A 21,725-nucleotide genomic window follows, 5' to 3' on the forward strand; every position below is an offset into this window, starting at 1 on the left:
CAAAGGGAATGTAAGCCACTTGTCATGATCTCTGCTTCCAAAAGGTCAGGGTTTTCCCAACTCCCTTGGAAGCAGATCCATAACCCAGGTTCCGAGTGCCAACCAGTCCCAATTGGGACCTTTTGGACCCAGTCCTGGCGCCAGTGGCACCAGGCTCATAAATATGCCCAGTCCCAGCGCTGGAAGCGCCGGGCTCATAATGCTTGGGTGGACTTACCTTCAGCAGACCATGCTGCTTACTTGCCTGCCAGTTGAGCCTCTGATCCTCTTCTGTTTGGAACTACTTTTCCTGTTGGGTGGGGCTGGAGCCACTCCCTAGATTCAGAACACTGGAACTCTTCTGGAAGGCAGGAACTCTTTTCTTACCAGGAACTCTTTTCTTACTTAGGCGTGGCTGTGGAAGGAGACACCTAAGCACTACAGGAGGCTATTTAAACCACACCCGGTGGATGAATCTTGCTTTGCGTTATTCTGCAACCTCTGCAGCAGAACGCTCATCGTGTCTTCTGCATCCGGTCCTGGGCCTAAGGAAAAAGGCTTACCATCCTGAATCCAGTCTTCAGCAACACCTATAAAGACAAGAAAGAACAGGTTAGCATTCCGGCATCTGAAAGGCAAAGGCTTACCATCCTGAATCCAGTCTTCAGCAACACCTATAAAGACAAGAAAGAACAGGTTAGCATTCCGGCATCTGAAAGGCAAAGGCTTACCTACTCTTCGTGCGCTCCGGAGGTCTTCACACTGCATTCCGGCATCTGAAAGACAAAAGTTTACCAACTCTTCGCACGCTCCGGAGGCCTTCGGCGCTGCATCCCGCATCTGAAAGACAAAACAAGGTGCGTTTAAAGACATTGGGGAACTTTAATCCTCACGTGCCATTACTCCTTTCCACATCTAATCCAGTGGGTATTCCGGCACCCTGCAGCCGCTCCGAACTCGTACCTGCATATAAAAAGACAGTTAGAGCGCATAGTGAAGCAGGCAACAAGCGCTTACTTACGTGCTTCCAGGCGCTTCTATTCATCACACGGGCTCCATCTTCAACTCACTTCAGCCCGTCATCCGCCATCGCCGGAACCCTGCAAAACAAGAGACATCATTACTAAAGACTTTAAAGACATTTGAATGACTCGAAACTTACCGTTCGTGCAGTAAACGACGGACAGCAGTCCTCTGAAGTCAAGAGGCCTGCGCTACCTATCCAGTGAAGAAACTGGTTAGAGCACCCTGCCCCGAGGCAGATGGAGAGCTCGGCATTCACTTACCTAAGGTGAGAACGTTAACCTTTGGGGGGTCTACAGGAGAGGAGAAGAGGAAAGAGATAGGGACACCCCAATAACCCCAGTTAATTAACCCCATATTTTCTATCTGCAGACATCTTACTCTACACGTCAGGCATACAGTGCACAGAGGTCCAGCCCAAAGAGCCAACCGGGTGCTACACATCACCTTTGAAGATACGGTAGTCGCCCAGTCAAGACCGGCGCCTCTGCGAGAATCAGGTGTGCGTTACAGAACGCAAAGCCTACCGCAAAACTCTCGCCCAGGCGCTATGGAAACCTCGGATACTGACCCCCTAGCCCGGTTACTTGGGGAACTAAGGGCAGAAGTGCATGCAGCTCGTCAGGAAACGAATGCTCTAAGAAGGGAACTAATTATTTCCAAGGAGAGAACAGACAATCTTGCTAGACAAGTGCTACAGTCACAAGCCGGACAGACCCCGTTACCCGCATCAGGGGCAAATCTTCCTTCAACATCCTCTATGAATCCAGTGCAGATCAACCTACCTGGGAACGTACCTCTGGCTCCGCCCGAACGATTTTCTGGTGACCCAAAGAGGTTTGCAGTATTTATCAATCAGTGCCGGTTGCACTTCTTATGCCGGCCAGCAGCCTTTCCAACTGATCAAGCAAAAGTAGCTTTTGTACTTTCGTACCTTAGTGGCAATGCGGCAGACTGGTCGATCCCTCTAGTTAATCAAGATGATCCGGTTCTCCATGATTTTCAAGCCTTTCAGCTTAGTATGGAAAAACTGTTCGCAAGACATTCACAGGGGCAGGCCTTGGACAATGAGCTTCTTTCGTTGCGACAGGGTAATCAAGACCTTTTGGCTTATATTGCATCTTTCAATAGACTAATAGTGGAAACTCAATGGCCTGAGGACAAAAGGATTACGCTGTTTTATAGAGGTCTACGTGGAGAGCTCAAAGACGTTTTAGCCCAAGTAGTGAATCCCCCACAAGACTGTTCGGATTATATAGACTTGGTCGTTCAAATAGATCACAGGCTGCAGAACAGGAAGGCCGATCGTTCCAAGTTTGATGCTCGAGTATTTTCCAAACCGCCAACTCCTTCCAAAGGAGTAGACTCCGGGCAACCCATGCAAATAGGGGGTCTGAAAGGTCCTCTAACACAAAGGGAGCGGGAAAGGAGGAAACAGTTGCAATTATGCCTATATTGCGGAAACTCAGGGCACTTTCTTCGAGACTGTCCGGTGAAACCTGCCAAGAAGGCAGTAGGAGCTGCAGTTACCAAAGTTACAAACTCTGAGCAGGGAAACGACCTTGCCCGACAAGAATAGAGGTCCTCTTGCCGAGCGTGAAAACCAGTTCCGTGACCTCGCATTTCGTGATACCTATGGTCCTCATTAGCCCTGATAATCCGGATCGATTACATGCAATTGAAGCTTACGTCGACAGCGGTGCCATCGGCAATTATGTGGATCATGAAATGGTTTTGAGGATGAATCTAACTCTTTGTCCCAAGGCTGTAAAGGACGTCATTACTACGGTGGATGGTACGGAGATAGCCTCCGGGCCAGTAACGCATACCACTCAAGAGGTGACGCTAGTAAGTCAAGATGGACACCATGAGAAGATCGTGTTCGATGTGATCAAGGCCCCTCAGTTTCAGATTATTCTAGGAATACCTTGGTTAGAGAAACACAATCCTCTGATCGATTGGCGAGCAAGAACGGTCCAGTTTCCAGAATGTGTCTCTACTTGTCACCCTCCACCTGGTGTTGCACTGGCCGCAATTTCTTCAGAGACTCCCCAGTTACCTCCCGAATACCTAGAATACCAAGATGTTTTCCGGAAGGATCAGGCTAACTCTCTACCTCCTCATAGGTCTTATGACTGCCAGATAGACCTGATACCTGGATCTACTCCTCCTTGTAGTAGAATTTATGCCCTCACCGAGCCTGAGAACCTTCACCTTCGACAATACCTGGATCAATACCTGGCAAATGGGTTTATTCGCCCTTCCAAGTCCCCTGCTTCTTCAGCTTTGTTCTTCGTTCCAAAAAAGGAAGGAGACCTTAGAACTTGTATCGATTATCGCTCCCTGAACCAGATCACCGTTAAGAATAGATATCCGTTACCTTTGATCCCTGAACTCCTGGACCAAGTCAGAAAAGCATGCATATATACAAAGCTGGATCTTAGAGGAGCTTACCACTTGGTACGAGTAAAAGAGGGCGATGAATGGAAGACGGCCTTCCGCACCAAGTATGGGCTATTTGAATATCAGGTCATGCCCTTCGGACTTTGCAATGCCCCGGCCGCCTTTCAATATTTTATGAACGATGTCCTCAGAGAGCTCATAGATGTATGTGTTGTTGTTTACATTGACGACATCCTCGTTTATTCTTCATCGGAATCTGAACATCGGAAACACGTGAAAATGGTCCTCGAAAGATTGCGTCAACACAAACTTTTCGCTAAGTTGGAAAAATGTGTTTTCAACGTGACTGAAGTTGAATTCTAGGGATTCATATTATCACCTGGCGGAGTGCGTATGGATTCAAAGAAGGTCGATGCAGTTCTCAAATGGCCATCACCATCCTCTGTAAAAGGTGTGCAAAGCATGTTAGGCTTCGCTAACTTTTACCGCAGGTTTATCCCCGAATTCTCTCGAATAGTCCAGCCCATCACTGCCTTGTTAAAGAAAAACAAACGTTTTGAATGGTCTACCGAGGCGGAACAAGCTTTCCAGGATTTGAAGACTAAATTTATCTCTGCACCAATCTTAAAACACCCTCGCCCCGAACTCCCCTACATCGTTAAAGGCTTGGGTGATTGTAGAATGCAGGTAGTCTACTGCTGGTGTTTCAAGATCTTGGAGGGGATCCAACTCCGAGGTTCGAGGGTGACTGCCGTACAAAAGAAAAAACGGGGTTTTCCCAGTTCCCGAATGGACAGAGTTATTGTAGGCATACTCGGCTATCCAAAGGATATCTTTCCAAGTTTTTTCAGTTTGTTGCAGCATGCAGCGTAAATACTGTTCCAGAGTTTGATTGGTCCTCTCGGTTTGTCCGTCGGTCTGAGGGTGGTGACTGGTCGATAGTCTCACATCAATTTGAGCCGACCGACAGCAACTTCGCCAAAAATGAGAAATAAATTGACTACCTCGATCCGAAATTAGAACCGAAGGAAAACCGTGCAGTCGGACAATGTTTTCGAGAAATTCTCGGGCCAGAGTTGCTGCTGTTGGCAAGCCTTTGAGCGGAATGTAATGCACCATCTTGGAGAATAAGTCCACGATTACTAAAATCGTATTGTATCCGGAGCATGGAGGTAGATCGGTGATGAAGTCCATAGAAAGCGTATGCCAAGGGCGAGGTGGGATGTCAATAGGGCGTAAGAGGCCTGCTGGTCTTTCCTTTTGACTCTTGTTTTGGGCGCATACTCCACAGGACATTATAAAGTCTCTGATATCTTTTTTCCAAGACGGCCACCAGAAGTAGCGCTTGATCTTTTCTGAGGTCTTGGCTATACCGGGATGACCTTCCATTAAAGAGTCGTGATAACAAGAGATTACTTTTTTCTGTAAATCTGTGCTGGGTAGGTATAATCGTTCTTGGAAATACAATAAGTTGTCCTTTACTGCAAAGTCCTTTCCCTGCAGATGCCAATTCTGTATGTCTGCTGGAGTTACAAGTTGCCTGGCTTTATCCTTAACTTCCTCTATGGATTCTGTGGCGATTACACCCAGAATTCTTTGTTCGGGAATGATTGGTACAGGTTTAGGGTTGACCAAGTGTTCTTCCACTCCCATCCGAGAAAGGGCATCGGCTTTACCGTTCTTTGTACCAGGTCGATAGGTAATTATGAAGTCAAACTCGGCAAAGAATAATGCCCAACGGAGTTGTCTAGAGGATTGGGCTTTTGCGGTCTTCAAATATTGCAGGTTTCGGTGATCCGTAATCACAGTAACGGTGTGTCGGGCCCCCAGCAGATAATGCCGCCAAGCCTTAAAGGCAGACTTGATAGCCAGAAGTTCCTTGTCAGTAATCGTGTAATTGATTTCAGGAGGCGAGAATTTGCGGGACCAAAATGCCACGGGATGCAACTGATTGGTTACCGGGTCCTTTTGTGATAGAACTGCCCCCATGGCAAGGCTTGAAGCATCAGTTTCCACGATGTAGGGGAGTTCGGGGCGAGGGTGTTTTAAGATTGGTGCAGAGATAAATTTAGTCTTCAAATCCTGGAAAGCTTGTTCCGCCTCGGTAGACCATTCAAAACGTTTGTTTTTCTTTAACAAGGCAGTGATGGGCTGGACTATTCGAGAGAATTCGGGGATAAACCTGCGGTAAAAGTTAGCGAAGCCTAACATGCTTTGCACACCTTTTACGGAGGATGGTGATGGCCATTTGAGAACTGCATCGACCTTCTTTGAATCCATACGCACTCCGCCAGGTGATAATATGAATCCCAAGAATTCAACTTCAGTCACGTTGAAAACACATTTTTCCAACTTAGCGAAAAGTTTGTGTTGACGCAATCTTTCGAGGACCATTTTCACGTGTTTCCGATGTTCAGATTCCGATGAAGAATAAACGAGGATGTCGTCAATGTAAACAACAACACATACATCTATGAGCTCTCTGAGGACATCGTTCATAAAATATTGAAAGGCGGCCGGGGCATTGCAAAGTCCGAAGGGCATGACCTGATATTCAAATAGCCCATACTTGGTGCGGAAGGCCGTCTTCCATTCATCGCCCTCTTTTACTCGTACCAAGTGGTAAGCTCCTCTAAGATCCAGCTTTGTATATATGCATGCTTTTCTGACTTGGTCCAGGAGTTCAGGGATCAAAGGTAACGGATATCTATTCTTAACGGTGATCTGGTTCAGGGAGCGATAATCAATACAAGTTCTAAGGTCTCCTTCCTTTTTTGGAACGAAGAACAAAGCTGAAGAAGCAGGGGACTTGGAAGGACGAATAAACCCATTTGCCAGGTATTGATCCAGGTATTGTCGAAGGTGAAGGTTCTCAGGCTCGGTGAGGGCATAAATTCTACTACAAGGAGGAGTAGATCCAGGTATCAGGTCTATCTGGCAGTCATAAGACCTATGAGGAGGTAGAGAGTTAGCCTGATCCTTCCGGAAAACATCTTGGTATTCTAGGTATTCGGGAGGTAACTGGGGAGTCTCTGAAGAAATTGCGGCCAGTGCAACACCAGGTGGAGGGTGACAAGTAGAGACACATTCTGGAAACTGGACCGTTCTTGCTCGCCAATCGATCAGAGGATTGTGTTTCTCTAACCAAGGTATTCCTAGAATAATCTGAAACTGAGGGGCCTTGATCACATCGAACACGATCTTCTCATGGTGTCCATCTTGACTTACTAGCGTCACCTCTTGAGTGGTATGCGTTACTGGCCCGGAGGCTATCTCCGTACCATCCACCGTAGTAATGACGTCCTTTACAGCCTTGGGACAAAGAGTTAGATTCATCCTCAAAACCATTTCATGATCCACATAATTGCCGATGGCACCGCTGTCGACGTAAGCTTCAATTGCAGGTAATCGATCCGGATTATCAGGGCTAATGAGGACCATAGGTATCACGAAATGCGAGGTCACGGAACTGGTTTTCACGCTCGGCAAGAGGACCTCTATTCTTGTCGGGCGAGGTCGTTTCCCTGCTCAGAGTTTGTAACTTTGGTAACTGCAGCTCCTACTGCCTTCTTGGCAGGTTTCACCGGACAGTCTCGAAGAAAGTGCCCTGAGTTTCCGCAATATAGGCATAATTGCAACTGTTTCCTCCTTTCCCGCTCCCTTTGTGTTAGAGGACCTTTCAGACCCCCTATTTGCATGGGTTCCCCGGAGTCTACTCCTTTGGAAGGAGTTGGCGGTTTGGAAAATACTCGAGCATCAAACTTGGAACGATCGGCCTTCCTGTTCTGCAGCCTGTGATCTATTTGAACGACCAAGTCTATATAATCCGAACAGTCTTGTGGGGGATTCACTACTTGGGCTAAAACGTCTTTGAGCTCTCCACGTAGACCTCTATAAAACAGCGTAATCCTTTTGTCCTCAGGCCATTGAGTTTCCACTATTAGTCTATTGAAAGATGCAATATAAGCCAAAAGGTCTTGATTACCCTGTCGCAACGAAAGAAGCTCATTGTCCAAGGCCTGCCCCTGTGAATGTCTTGCGAACAGTTTTTCCATACTAAGCTGAAAGGCTTGAAAATCATGGAGAACCGGATCATCTTGATTAACTAGAGGGATCGACCAGTCTGCCGCATTGCCACTAAGGTACGAAAGTACAAAAGCTACTTTTGCTTGATCAGTTGGAAAGGCTGCTGGCCGGCATAAGAAGTGCAACCGGCACTGATTGATAAATACTGCAAACCTCTTTGGGTCACCAGAAAATCGTTCGGGCGGAGCCAGAGGTACGTTCCCAGGTAGGTTGATCTGCACTGGATTCATAGAGGATGTTGAAGGAAGATTTGCCCCTGATGCGGGTAACGGGGTCTGTCCGGCTTGTGACTGTAGCACTTGTCTAGCAAGATTGTCTGTTCTCTCCTTGGAAATAATTAGTTCCCTTCTTAGAGCATTCGTTTCCTGACGAGCTGCATGCACTTCTGCCCTTAGTTCCCCAAGTAACCGGGCTAGGGGGTCAGTATCCGAGGTTTCCATAGCGCCTGGGCGAGAGTTTTGCGGTAGTCTTTGCGTTCTGTAACGCTCACCTGATTCTCGCAGAGGCGCCGGTCTTGACTGGGCGACTACCGTATCTTCAAAGGTGATGTGTAGCACCCGGTTGGCTCTTTGGGCTGGACCTCTGTGCACTGTATGCCTGACGTGTAGAGTAAGATGTCTGCAGATAGAAAATATGGGGTTAATGAACTGGGGTTATTGGGGTGTCCCTATCTCTTTCCTCTTCTCCTCTCCTGTAGACCCCCAAAGGTTAACGCTCTCACCTTAGGTAAGTGAATGCCGAGCTCTCCATCTGCCTCGGGGCAGGGTGCTGTAACCAGTTTCTTCACTGGATAGGTAGCGCAGGCCTCTTGACTTCAGAGGACTGCTGTCCGTCGTTTACTGCACGAACGGTAAGTTTCGAGTCATTCAAATGTCTTTAAAGTCTTTAGTAATGATGTCTCTTGTTTTGCAGGGTTCCGGCGATGGCGGATGACGGGCTGAAGTGAGTTGAAGATGGAGCCCGTGTGATGAATAGAAGCGCCTGGAAGCACGTAAGTAAGCGCTTGTTGCCTGCTTCACTAGGCGCTCTAACTGTCTTTTTATTTTGCAGGTACGAGTTCGGAGCGGCTGCAGGGTGCCGGAATACCCACTGGATTAGATGTGGAAAGGAGTAATGGCACGTGAGTATTAAAGTTCCCCAATGTCTTTAAACGCACCTTGTTTTGTCTTTCAGATGCGGGATGCAGCGCCGAAGGCCTCCGGAGCGTGCGAAGAGTTGGTAAACTTTTGTCTTTCAGATGCCGGAATGCAGTGTGAAGACCTCCGGAGCGCACGAAGAGTAGGTAAGCCTTTGCCTTTCAGATGCCGGAATGCTAACCTGTTCTTTCTTGTCTTTATAGGTGTTGCTGAAGACTGGATTCAGGATGGTAAGCCTTTGCCTTTCAGATGCCGGAATGCTAACCTGTTCTTTCTTGTCTTTATAGGTGTTGCTGAAGACTGGATTCAGGATGGTAAGCCTTTTTCCTTAGGCCAGGACCGGATGCAGAAGACACGATGAGCGTTCTGCTGCAGAGGTTGCAGAATAACGCAAAGCAAGATTCATCCACCGGGTGTGGTTTAAATAGCCTCCTGTAGTGCTTAGGTGTCTCCTTCCACAGCCACGCCTAAGTAAGAAAAGAGTTCCTGGTAAGAAAAGAGTTCCTGCCTTCCAGAAGAGTTCCAGTGTTCTGAATCTAGGGAGTGGCTCCAGCCCCACCCAACAGGAAAAGTAGTTCCAAACAGAAGAGGATCAGAGGCTCAACTGGCAGGCAAGTAAGCAGCATGGTCTGCTGAAGGTAAGTCCACCCAAGCATTATGAGCCCGGCGCTTCCAGCGCTGGGACTGGGCATATTTATGAGCCTGGTGCCACTGGCGCCAGGACTGGGTCCAGAAGGTCCCAATTGGGACTGGTTGGCACTCGGAACCTGGGTTATGGATCTGCTTCCAAGGGAGTTGGGAAAACCCTGACCTTTTGGAAGCAGAGATCATGACAGTTCTGTAACGCTCACCTGATTCTCGCAGAGGCGCCGGTCTTGACTGGGCGACTACCGTATCTTCAAAGGTGATGTGTAGCACCCGGTTGGCTCTTTGGGCTGGACCTCTGTGCACTGTATGCCTGACGTGTAGAGTAAGATGTCTGCAGATAGAAAATATGGGGTTAATGAACTGGGGTTATTGGGGTGTCCCTATCTCTTTCCTCTTCTCCTCTCCTGTAGACCCCCAAAGGTTAACGCTCTCACCTTAGGTAAGTGAATGCCGAGCTCTCCATCTGCCTCGGGGCAGGGTGCTGTAACCAGTTTCTTCACTGGATAGGTAGCGCAGGCCTCTTGACTTCAGAGGACTGCTGTCCGTCGTTTACTGCACGAACGGTAAGTTTCGAGTCATTCAAATGTCTTTAAAGTCTTTAGTAATGATGTCTCTTGTTTTGCAGGGTTCCGGCGATGGCGGATGACGGGCTGAAGTGAGTTGAAGATGGAGCCCGTGTGATGAATAGAAGCGCCTGGAAGCACGTAAGTAAGCGCTTGTTGCCTGCTTCACTATGCGCTCTAACTGTCTTTTTATTTTGCAGGTACGAGTTCGGAGCGGCTGCAGGGTGCCGGAATACCCACTGGATTAGATGTGGAAAGGAGTAATGGCACGTGAGTATTAAAGTTCCCCAATGTCTTTAAACGCACCTTGTTTTGTCTTTCAGATGCGGGATGCAGCGCCGAAGGCCTCCGGAGCGTGCGAAGAGTTGGTAAACTTTTGTCTTTCAGATGCCGGAATGCAGTGTGAAGACCTCCGGAGCGCACGAAGAGTAGGTAAGCACTCGGAACCTGGGTTATGGATCTGCTTCCAAGGGAGTTGGGAAAACCCTGACCTTTTGGAAGCAGAGATCATGACAGTACCCCCCCTCAAGGCCCCTCTCAAACCGGGCTTCTCCGGGGGTTTTGGCTTGTCAGGAAATGTTCGGTGAAATCTTTTGATTAGGCGAGGAGCGTGGACATATTCAGCAGGTTCCCAGGATCTCTCTTGGGGGCCGTAGCCTTTCCAGTCAATTAGGTAGAATAGTTTAGATTTGGAGATCTTGGAGTCCAGAATGCTTTTGACTTCAAACTCGAGTTCTCCATCCACTAGGATAGGTTTTGGAGATTTGGTTAGTCGGGTTTGAGGTTGCACGGGTTTTAATAGAGAGACGTGGAAGACCGGATGTATCTTCATGTGCGGGGGCAAGTCCAACTTGACCGCTACTGGGTTTACTATGGTAGTGATGGAATAGGGACCAAGGTATCTTGGGTTGAATGTGCGTGGCCCTTTTAGAGATAGATATTTGGTGGATAACCAGACTTGATCCCCTACTTGATAGTGAGGGGCTTCCTTCCGATGTTGATCTGCTCCTTTCTTGTATTGTTCTTTAGCCCTTTGAAGGTGAGAAACAGCTTCCTTAAAGGCTTGGGTGATTGTAGAATGCAGGTAGTCTACTGCTGGTGTTTCAAGATCTTGGAGGGGATCCAACTCCGAGGTTCGAGGGTGACTGCCGTACAAAAGAAAAAACGGGGTTTTCCCAGTTCCCGAATGGACAGAGTTATTGTAGGCATACTCGGCTATCCAAAGGATATCTTTCCAAGTTTTTTCAGTTTGTTGCAGCATGCAGCGTAAATACTGTTCCAGAGTTTGATTGGTCCTCTCGGTTTGTCCGTCGGTCTGAGGGTGGTGACTGGTCGATAGTCTCACATCAATTTGAGCCGACCGACAGCAACTTCGCCAAAAATGAGAAATAAATTGACTACCTCGATCCGAAATTAGAACCGAAGGAAAACCGTGCAGTCGGACGATGTTTTCGAGAAATTCTCGGGCCAGAGTTGCTGCTGTTGGCAAGCCTTTGAGCGGAATGAAATGCGCCATCTTGGAGAATAAGTCCACGATTACTAGAATCGTATTGTATCCGGAGCATGGAGGTAGATCGGTGATGAAGTCCATAGAAAGCGTATGCCAAGGGCGAGGTGGGATGTCAATAGGGCGTAAGAGGCCTGCTGGTCTTTCCTTTTGACTCTTGTTTTGGGCGCATACTCCACAGGACATTATAAAGTCTCTGATATCTTTTTTCCAAGACAGCCACCAGAAGTAGCGCTTGATCTTTTCTGAGGTCTTGGCTATACCGGGATGACCTTCCATTAAAGAGTCGTGATAACAAGAGATTACTTTTTTCTGTAAATCTGTGCTGGGTAGGTATAATCGTTCTTGGAAATACAATAAGTTGTCCTTTACTGCAAAGTCCTTTCCCTGCAGATGCCAATTCTGTATGTCTGCTGGAGTTACAAGTTGCCTGGCTTTATCCTTAACTTCCTCTATGGATTCTGTGGCGATTACACCCAGAATTCTTTGTTCGGGAATGATTGGTACAGGTTTAGGGTTGACCAAGTGTTCTTCCACTCCCATCCGAGAAAGGGCATCGGCTTTACCGTTCTTTGTACCAGGTCGATAGGTAATTATGAAGTCAAACTTGGCAAAGAATAATGCCCAACGGAGTTGTCTAGAGGATTGGGGTTTTGCGGTCTTCAAATATTGCAGGTTTCGGTGATCCGTAATCACAGTAACAGTGTGTCGGGCCCCCAGCAGATAATGCCGCCAAGCCTTAAAGGCAGACTTGATAGCCAGAAGTTCCTTGTCAGTAATCGTGTAATTGATTTCAGGAGGCGAGAATTTGCGGGACCAAAATGCCACGGGATGCAACTGATTGGTTACCGGGTCCTTTTGTGATAGAACTGCCCCCATGGCAAGGCTTGAAGCATCAGTTTCCACGATGTAGGGGAGTTCGGGGCGAGGGTGTTTTAAGATTGGTGCAGAGATAAATTTAGTCTTCAAATCCTGGAAAGCTTGTTCCGCCTCGGTAGACCATTCAAAACGTTTGTTTTTCTTTAACAAGGCAGTGATGGGCTGGACTATTCGAGAGAATTCGGGGATAAACCTGCGGTAAAAGTTAGCGAAGCCTAACATGCTTTGCACACCTTTTACGGAGGATGGTGATGGCCATTTGAGAACTGCATCGACCTTCTTTGAATCCATACGCACTCCGCCAGGTGATAATATGAATCCCAAGAATTCAACTTCAGTCACGTTGAAAACACATTTTTCCAACTTAGCGAAAAGTTTGTGTTGACGCAATCTTTCGAGGACCATTTTCACGTGTTTCCGATGTTCAGATACCGATGAAGAATAAACGAGGATGTCGTCAATGTAAACAACAACACATACATCTATGAGCTCTCTGAGGACATCGTTCATAAAATATTGAAAGGCGGCCGGGGCATTGCAAAGTCCGAAGGGCATGACCTGATATTCAAATAGCCCATACTTGGTGCGGAAGGCCGTCTTCCATTCATCGCCCTCTTTTACTCGTACCAGGTGGTAAGCTCCTCTAAGATCCAGCTTTGTATATATGCATGCTTTTCTGACTTGGTCCAGGAGTTCAGGGATCAAAGGTAACGGATATCTATTCTTAACGGTGATCTGGTTCAGGGAGCGATAATCGATACAAGTTCTAAGGTCTCCTTCCTTTTTTGGAACGAAGAACAAAGCTGAAGAAGCAGGGGACTTGGAAGGACGAATAAACCCATTTGCCAGGTATTGATCCAGGTATTGTCGAAGGTGAAGGTTCTCAGGCTCGGTGAGGGCATAAATTCTACTACAAGGAGGAGTAGTTCCAGGTATCAGGTCTATCTGGCAGTCATAAGACCTATGAGGAGGTAGAGAGTTAGCCTGATCCTTCCGGAAAACATCTTGGTATTCTAGGTATTCGGGAGGTAACTGGGGAGTCTCTGAAGAAATTGCGGCCAGTGCAACACCAGGTGGAGGGTGACAAGTAGAGACACATTCTGGAAACTGGACCGTTCTTGCTCGCCAATCGATCAGAGGATTGTGTTTCTCTAACCAAGGTATTCCTAGAATAATCTGAAACTGAGGGGCCTTGATCACATCGAACACGATCTTCTCATGGTGTCCATCTTGACTTACTAGCGTCACCTCTTGAGTGGTATGCGTTACTGGCCCGGAGGCTATCTCCGTACCATCCACCGTAGTAATGACGTCCTTTACAGCCTTGGGACAAAGAGTTAGATTCATCCTCAAAACCATTTCATGATCCACATAATTGCCGATGGCACCGCTGTCGACGTAAGCTTCAATTGCATGTAATCGATCCGGATTATCAGGGCTAATGAGGACCATAGGTATCACGAAATGCGAGGTCACGGAACTGGTTTTCACGCTCGGCAAGAGGACCTCTATTCTTGTCGGGCGAGGTCGTTTCCCTGCTCAGAGTTTGTAACTTTGGTAACTGCAGCTCCTACTGCCTTCTTGGCAGGTTTCACCGGACAGTCTCGAAGAAAGTGCCCTGAGTTTCCGCAATATAGGCATAATTGCAACTGTTTCCTCCTTTCCCGCTCCCTTTGTGTTAGAGGACCTTTCAGACCCCCTATTTGCATGGGTTCCCCGGAGTCTACTCCCTTGGAAGCAGATCCATAACCCAGGTTCCGAGTGCCAACCAGTCCCAATTGGGACCTTTTGGACCCAGTCCTGGCGCCAGTGGCACCAGGCTCATAAATATGCCCAGTCCCAGCGCTGGAAGCGCCGGGCTCATAATGCTTGGGTGGATTTACCTTCAGCAGACCATGCTGCTTACTTGCCTGCCAGTTGAGCCTCTGATCCTCTTCTGTTTGGAACTACTTTTCCTGTTGGGTGGGGCTGGAGCCACTCCCTAGATTCAGAACACTGGAACTCTTCTGGAAGGCAGGAACTCTTTTCTTACCAGGAACTCTTTTCTTACTTGGGCGTGGCTGTGGAAGGAGAGACCTAAGCACTACAGGAGGCTATTTAAACCACACCCGGTGGATGAATCTTGCTTTGCGTTATTCTGCAACCTCTGCAGCAGAACGCTCATCGTGTCTTCTGCATCCGGTCCTGGGCCTAAGGAAAAAGGCTTACCATCCTGAATCCAGTCTTCAGCAACACCTATAAAGACAAGAAAGAACAGGTTAGCATTCCGGCATCTGAAAGGCAAAGGCTTACCATCCTGAATCCAGTCTTCAGCAACACCTATAAAGACAAGAAACAACAGGTTAGCATTCCGGCATCTGAAAGACAAAGGCTTACCTACTCTTCGTGCGCTCCGGAGGTCTTCACACTGCATTCCGGCATCTGAAAGACAAAAGTTTACCAACTCTTCGCACGCTCCGGAGGCTTTCGGCGCTGCATCCCACATCTGAAAGACAAAACAAGGTGCGTTTAAAGACATTGGGGAACTTTAATACTCACGTGCCATTACTCCTTTCCACATCTAATCCAGTGGGTATTCCGGCACCCTGCAGCCGCTCCGAACTCGTACCTGCAAAATAAAAAGACAGTTAGAGCGCATAGTGAAGCAGGCAACAAGCGCTTACTTACGTGCTTCCAGGCGCTTCTATTCATCACACGGGCTCCATCTTCAACTCACTTCAGCCCGTCATCCGCCATCGCCGGAACCCTGCAAAACAAGAGACATCATTACTAAAGACTTTAAAGACATTTGAATGACTCGAAACTTACCGTTCGTGCAGTAAACGACGGACAGCAGTCCTCTGAAGTCAAGAGGCCTGCGCTACCTATCCAGTGAAGAAACTGGTTACAGCACCCTGCCCTGAGGCAGATGGAGAGCTCGGCATTCACTTACCTAAGGTGAGAGCGTTAACCTTTGGGGGTCTACAGGAGAGGAGAAGAGGAAAGAGATAGGGACACCCCAATAACCCCAGTTCATTAACCCCATATTTTCTATCTGCAGACATCTTACTCTACACGTCAGGCATACAGTGCACAGAGGTCCAGCCCAAAGAGCCAACCGGGTGCTACACATCACTTTTAAAGATACGGTAGTCGCCCAGTCAAGACCGGCGCCTCTGCGAGAATCAGGTGAGCGCTTTTGGACCCAGTCCTGGCGCCAGTGGCACCAGGCTCATAAATATGCCCAGTCCCAGCGCTGGAAGCGCCGGGCTCATAATGCTTGGGTGGACTTACCTTCAGCAGACCACGCTGCTTACTTGCCTGCCAGTTGAGCCTCTGATCCTCTTCTGTTTGGAACTACTTTTCCTGTTGGGTGGGGCTGGAGCCACTCCCTAGATTCAGAACACTGGAACTCTTCTGGAAGGCAGGAACTCTTTTCTTACCAGGAACTCTTTTCTTACTTAGGCGTGGCTGTGGAAGGAGACAGCTAAGCACTACAGGAGGCTATTTAAACCACACCCGGTGGATGAATCTTGCTTTGCGTTATTCTGCAACCTCTGCAGCAGAACGCTCATCGTGTCTTCTGCATCCGGTCCTGGGCCTAAGGAAAAAGGCTTACCATCCTGAATCCAGTCTTCAGCAACACCTATAAAGACAAGAAAGAACAGGTTAGCATTCCGGCATCTGAAAGGCAAAGGCTTACCATCCTGAATCCAGTCTTCAGCAACACCTATAAAGACAAGAAAGAACAGGTTAGCATTCCGGCATCTGAAAGGCAAAGGCTTACCTACTCTTCGTGCGCTCCGGAGGTCTTCACACTGCATTCCGGCATCTGAAAGACAAAAGTTTACCAACTCTTCGCACGCTCCGGAGGCCTTCGGCGCTGCATCCCGCATCTGAAAGACAAAACAAGGTGCGTTTAAAGACATTGGGGAACTTTAATACTCACGTGCCATTACTCCTTTCCACATCTAATCCAGTGGGTATTCCGGCACCCTGCAGCCGCTCCAAACTCGTACCTGCAAAATAAAAAGACAGTTAGAGCGCATAGTGAAGCAGGCAACAAGCGCTTACTTACGTGCTTCCAGGCGCTTCTATTCATCACACGGGCTCCATCTTCAACTCACTTCAGCCCGTCATCCGCCATCGCCGGAACCCTGCAAAACAAGAGACATCATTACTAAAGACTTTAAAGACATTTGAATGACTCGAAACTTACCGTTCGTGCAGTAAACGACGGACAGCAGTCCTCTGAAGTCAAGAGGCCTGCGCTACCTATCCAGTGAAGAAACTGGTTACAGCACCCTGCCCCGAGGCAGATGGAGAGCTCGGCATTCACTTACCTAAGGTAAGAGCGTTAACCTTTGGGGGTCTACAGGAGAGGAGAAGAGGAAAGAGATAGGGACACCCCAATAACCCCAGTTCATTAACCCCATATTTTCTATCTGCAGACATCTTACTCTACACGTCAGGCATACAGTGCACAGAGGTCCAGCCCAAAGAGCCAACCGGGTGCTACACATCACCTTTGAAGATACGGTAGTCGCCCAGTCAAGACCGGCGCCTCTGCGAGAATCAGGTGAGCGTTACAGAACGCAAAGCCTACCGCAAAACTCTCGCCCAGGCGCTATGGAAACCTCGGATACTGACCCCCTAGCCCGGTTACTTGGGGAACTAAGGGCAGAAGTGCATGCAGCTCGTCAGGAAACTAATGCTCTAAGAAGGGAACTAATTATTTCCAAGGAGAGAACAGACAATCTTGCTAGACAAGTGCTACAGTCACAAGCCGGACAGACCCCGTTAACCGCATCAGGGGCAAATCTTCCTTCAACATCCTCTATGAATCCAGTGCAGATCAACCTACCTGGGAATGTACCTCTGGCTCCGCCCGAACGATTTTCTGGTGACCCAAAGAGGTTTGCAGTATTTATCAATCAGTGCCGGTTGCACTTCTTATGCCGGCCAGCAGCCTTTCCAACTGATCAAGCAAAAGTAGCTTTTGTACTTTCGTACCTTAGTGGCAATGCAGCAGACTGGTCGATCCCTCTAGTTAATCAAGATGATCCGGTTCTCCATGATTTTCAAGCCTTTCAGCTTAGTATGGAAAAACTGTTCGCAAGACATTCACAGGGGCAGGCCTTGGACAATGAGCTTCTTTCGTTGCGACAGGGTAATCAAGACCTTTTGGCTTATATTGCATCTTTCAATAGACTAATAGTGGAAACTCAATGGCCTGAGGACAAAAGGATTACGCTGTTTTATAGAGGTCTACGTGGAGAGCTCAAAGACGTTTTAGCCCAAGTAGTGAATCCCCCACAAGACTGTTCGGATTATATAGACTTGGTCGTTCAAATAGATCACAGGCTGCAGAACAGGAAGGCCGATCGTTCCAAGTTTGATGCTCGAGTATTTTCCAAACCGCCAACTCCTTCCAAAGGAGTAGACTCCGGGGAACCCATGCAAATAGGGGGTCTGAAAGGTCCTCTAACACAAAGGGAGCGGGAAAGGAGGAAACAGTTGCAATTATGCCTATATTGCGGAAACTCAGGGCACTTTCTTCGAGATTGTCCGGTGAAACCTGCCAAGAAGGCAGTAGGAGCTGCAGTTACCAAAGTTACAAACTCTGAGCAGGGAAACGACCTCGCCCGACAAGAATAGAGGTCCTCTTGCCGAGCATGAAAACCAGTTCCGTGACCTCGCATTTCGTGATACCTATGGTCCTCATTAGCCCTGATAATCCAGATCGATTACATGCAATTGAAGCTTACGTCGACAGCGGTGCCATCGGCAATTATGTGGATCATGAAATGGTTTTGAGGATGAATCTAACTCTTTGTCCCAAGGCTGTAAAGGACGTCATTACTACGGTGGATGGTACGGAGATAGCCTCCGGGCCAGTAACGCATACCACTCAAGAGGTGACGCTAGTAAGTCAAGATGGACACCATGAGAAGATCGTGTTCGATGTGATCAAGGCCCCTCAGTTTCAGATTATTCTAGGAATACCTTGGTTAGAGAAACACAATCCTCTGATCGATTGGCGAGCAAGAACGGTCCAGTTTCCAGAATGTGTCTCTACTTGTCACCCTCCACCTGGTGTTGCACTGGCCGCAATTTCTTCAGAGACTCCCCAGTTACCTCCCGAATACCTAGAATACCAAGATGTTTTCCGGAAGGATCAGGCTAACTCTCTACCTCCTCATAGGTCTTATGACTGCCAGATAGACCTGATACCTGGATCTACTCCTCCTTGTAGTAGAATTTATGCCCTCACCGAGCCTGAGAACCTTCACCTTCGACAATACCTGGATCAATACCTGGCAAATGGGTTTATTCGTCCTTCCAAGTCCCCTGCTTCTTCAGCTTTGTTCTTCGTTCCAAAAAAGGAAGGAGACCTTAGAACTTGTATCGATTATCGCTCCCTGAACCAGATCACCATTAAGAATAGATATCCGTTACCTTTGATCCCTGAACTCCTGGACCAAGTCAGAAAAGCATGCATATATACAAAGCTGGATCTTAGAGGAGCTTACCACTTGGTACGAGTAAAAGAGGGCGATGAATGGAAGACGGCCTTCCGCACCAAGTATGGGCTATTTGAATATCAGGTCATGCCCTTCGGACTTTGCAATGCCCCGGCCGCCTTTCAATATTTTATGAACGATGTCCTCAGAGAGCTCATAGATGTATGTGTTGTTGTTTACATTGACGACATCCTCGTTTATTCTTCATCGGAATCTGAACATCGGAAACACGTGAAAATGGTCCTCGAAAGATTGCGTCAACACAAACTTTTCGCTAAGTTGGAAAAATGTGTTTTCAACGTGACTGAAGTTGAATTCTTGGGATTCATATTATCACCTGGCGGAGTGCGTATGGATTCAAAGAAGGTCGATGCAGTTCTCAAATGGCCATCACCATCCTCCGTAAAAGGTGTGCAGAGCATGTTAGGCTTCGCTAACTTTTACCGCAGGTTTATCCCCGAATTCTCTCGAATAGTCCAGCCCATCACTGCCTTGTTAAAGAAAAACAAACGTTTTGAATGGTCTACCGAGGCGGAACAAGCTTTCCAGGATTTGAAGACTAAATTTATCTCTGCACCAATCTTAAAACACCCTCGCCCCGAACTCCCCTACATCGTGGAAACTGATGCTTCAAGCCTTGCTATGGGGGCAGTTCTATCACAAAAGGACCCGGTAACCAATCAGTTGCATCCCGTGGCATTTTGGTCCCGCAAATTCTCGCCTCCTGAAATCAATTACACGATTACTGACAAGGAACTTCTGGCTATCAAGTCTGCCTTTAAGGCTTGGCGGCATTATCTGCTGGGGGCCCGACATACCGTTACTGTGATTACGGATCACCGAAACCTGCAATATTTGAAGACCGCAAAAGCCCAATCCTCTAGACAACTCCGTTGGGCATTATTCTTTGCCGAGTTTGACTTCATAATTACCTATCGACCTGGTACAAAGAACGGTAAAGCCGATGCCCTTTCTTGGATGGGAGTGGAAGAACACTTGGTCAACCCTAAACCTGTACCAAACATTCCCGAACAAAGAATTCTGGGTGTAATCGCCACAGAATCCATAGAGGAAGTTAAGGATAAAGCCAGGCAACTTGTAACTCCAGCAGACATACAGAATTGGCATCTGCAGGGAAAGGACTTTGCAGTAAAGGACAACTTATTGTATTTCCAAGAACGATTGTACCTACCCAGCACAGATTTACAGAAAAAAGTAATCTCTTGTTATCACGACTCTTGTATGGAAGGTCATCCCGTTATAGCCAAGACCTCAGAAAAGATCAAGCGCTACTTCTGGTGGCCGTCTTGGAAAAAAGATATCAGAGACTTTATAATGTCCTGTGGAGTATGCGCCCAAAACAAGAGTCAAAAGGAAAGACCAGCAGGCCTCTTACGCCCTATTGACATCCCACCTCGCCCTTGGCATATGCTTTCTATGGACTTCATCACCGATCTACCTCCATGCTCCGGATACAATACGATTCTAGTAATCGTGGACTTATTCTCCAAGATGGCGCATTTCATTCCGCTCAAAGGTTTGCCAACAGCAGCAACTCTGGCCCGAGAATTTCTCGAAAACATCGTCCGACTGCACGGTTTTCCTTCGGTTCTAATTTCGGATCGAGGTAGTCAATTTATTTCTCATTTTTGGCGAAGTTGCTGTCGGTCGGCTCAAATTGATGTGAGACTATCGACCAGTCACCACCCTCAGACCGACGGACAAACCGAGAGGACCAATCAAACTCTGGAACAGTATTTACGCTGCATGCTGCAACAAACTGAAAAAACTTGGAAAGATATCCTTTGGATAGCCGAGTATGCCTACAATAACTCTGTCCATTCGGGAACTGGGAAAACCCCGTTTTTTCTTTTGTACGGCAGTCACCCTCGAACCTCGGCGTTGGATCCCCTCCAAGATCTTGAAACACCAGCAGTAGACTACCTGCATTCTACAATCACCCAAGCCTTTAAGGAAGCTGTTTCTCACCTTCAAAGGGCTAAAGAACAATACAAGAAAGGAGCAGATCAACATCGGAAGGAAGCCCCTCACTATCAAGTAGGGGATCAAGTCTGGTTATCCACCAAATATCTATCTCTAAAAGGGCCACGCACATTCAACCCAAGATACCTTGGTCCCTATTCCATCACTACCATAGTAAACCCAGTAGCGGTCAAGTTGGACTTGCCCCCGCACATGAAGATACATCCGGTCTTCCACGTCTCTCTATTAAAACCCGTGCAACCTCAAACCCGACTAACCAAATCTCCAAAACCTATCCTAGTGGATGGAGAACTCGAGTTTGAAGTCAAAAGCATTCTGGACTCCAAGATCTCCAAATCTAAACTATTCTACCTAATTGACTGGAAAGGCTACGGCCCCCAAGAGAGATCCTGGGAACCTGCTGAATATGTCCACGCTCCTCGCCTAATCAAAAGATTTCACCGAACATTTCCTGACAAGCCAAAACCCCCGGAGAAGCCCGGTTTGGGAGGGGCCTTGAGGGGGGGTACTGTCATGATCTCTGCTTCCAAAAGGTCAGGGTTTTCCCAACTCCCTTGGAAGCAGATCCATAACCCAGGTTCCGAGTGCCAACCAGTCCCAATTGGGACCTTTTGGACCCAGTCCTGGCGCCAGTGGCACCAGGCTCATAAATATGCCCAGTCCCAGCGCTGGAAGCGCCGGGCTCATAATGCTTGGGTGGACTTACCTTCAGCAGACCATGCTGCTTACTTGCCTGCCAGTTGAGCCTCTGATCCTCTTCTGTTTGGAACTACTTTTCCTGTTGGGTGGGGCTGGAGCCACTCCCTAGATTCAGAACACTGGAACTCTTCTGGAAGGCAGGAACTCTTTTCTTACCAGGAACTCTTTTCTTACTTAGGCGTGGCTGTGGAAGGAGACACCTAAGCACTACAGGAGGCTATTTAAACCACACCCGGTGGATGAATCTTGCTTTGCGTTATTCTGCAACCTCTGCAGCAGAACGCTCATCGTGTCT

The sequence above is a fragment of the Ambystoma mexicanum genome, chromosome 3q (assembly GCF_040938575.1).
Source record: "Ambystoma mexicanum isolate Mex_15411 chromosome 3q, UKY_AmexF1_1, whole genome shotgun sequence".
Lineage (NCBI taxonomy): Eukaryota > Metazoa > Chordata > Amphibia > Caudata > Ambystomatidae > Ambystoma > Ambystoma mexicanum.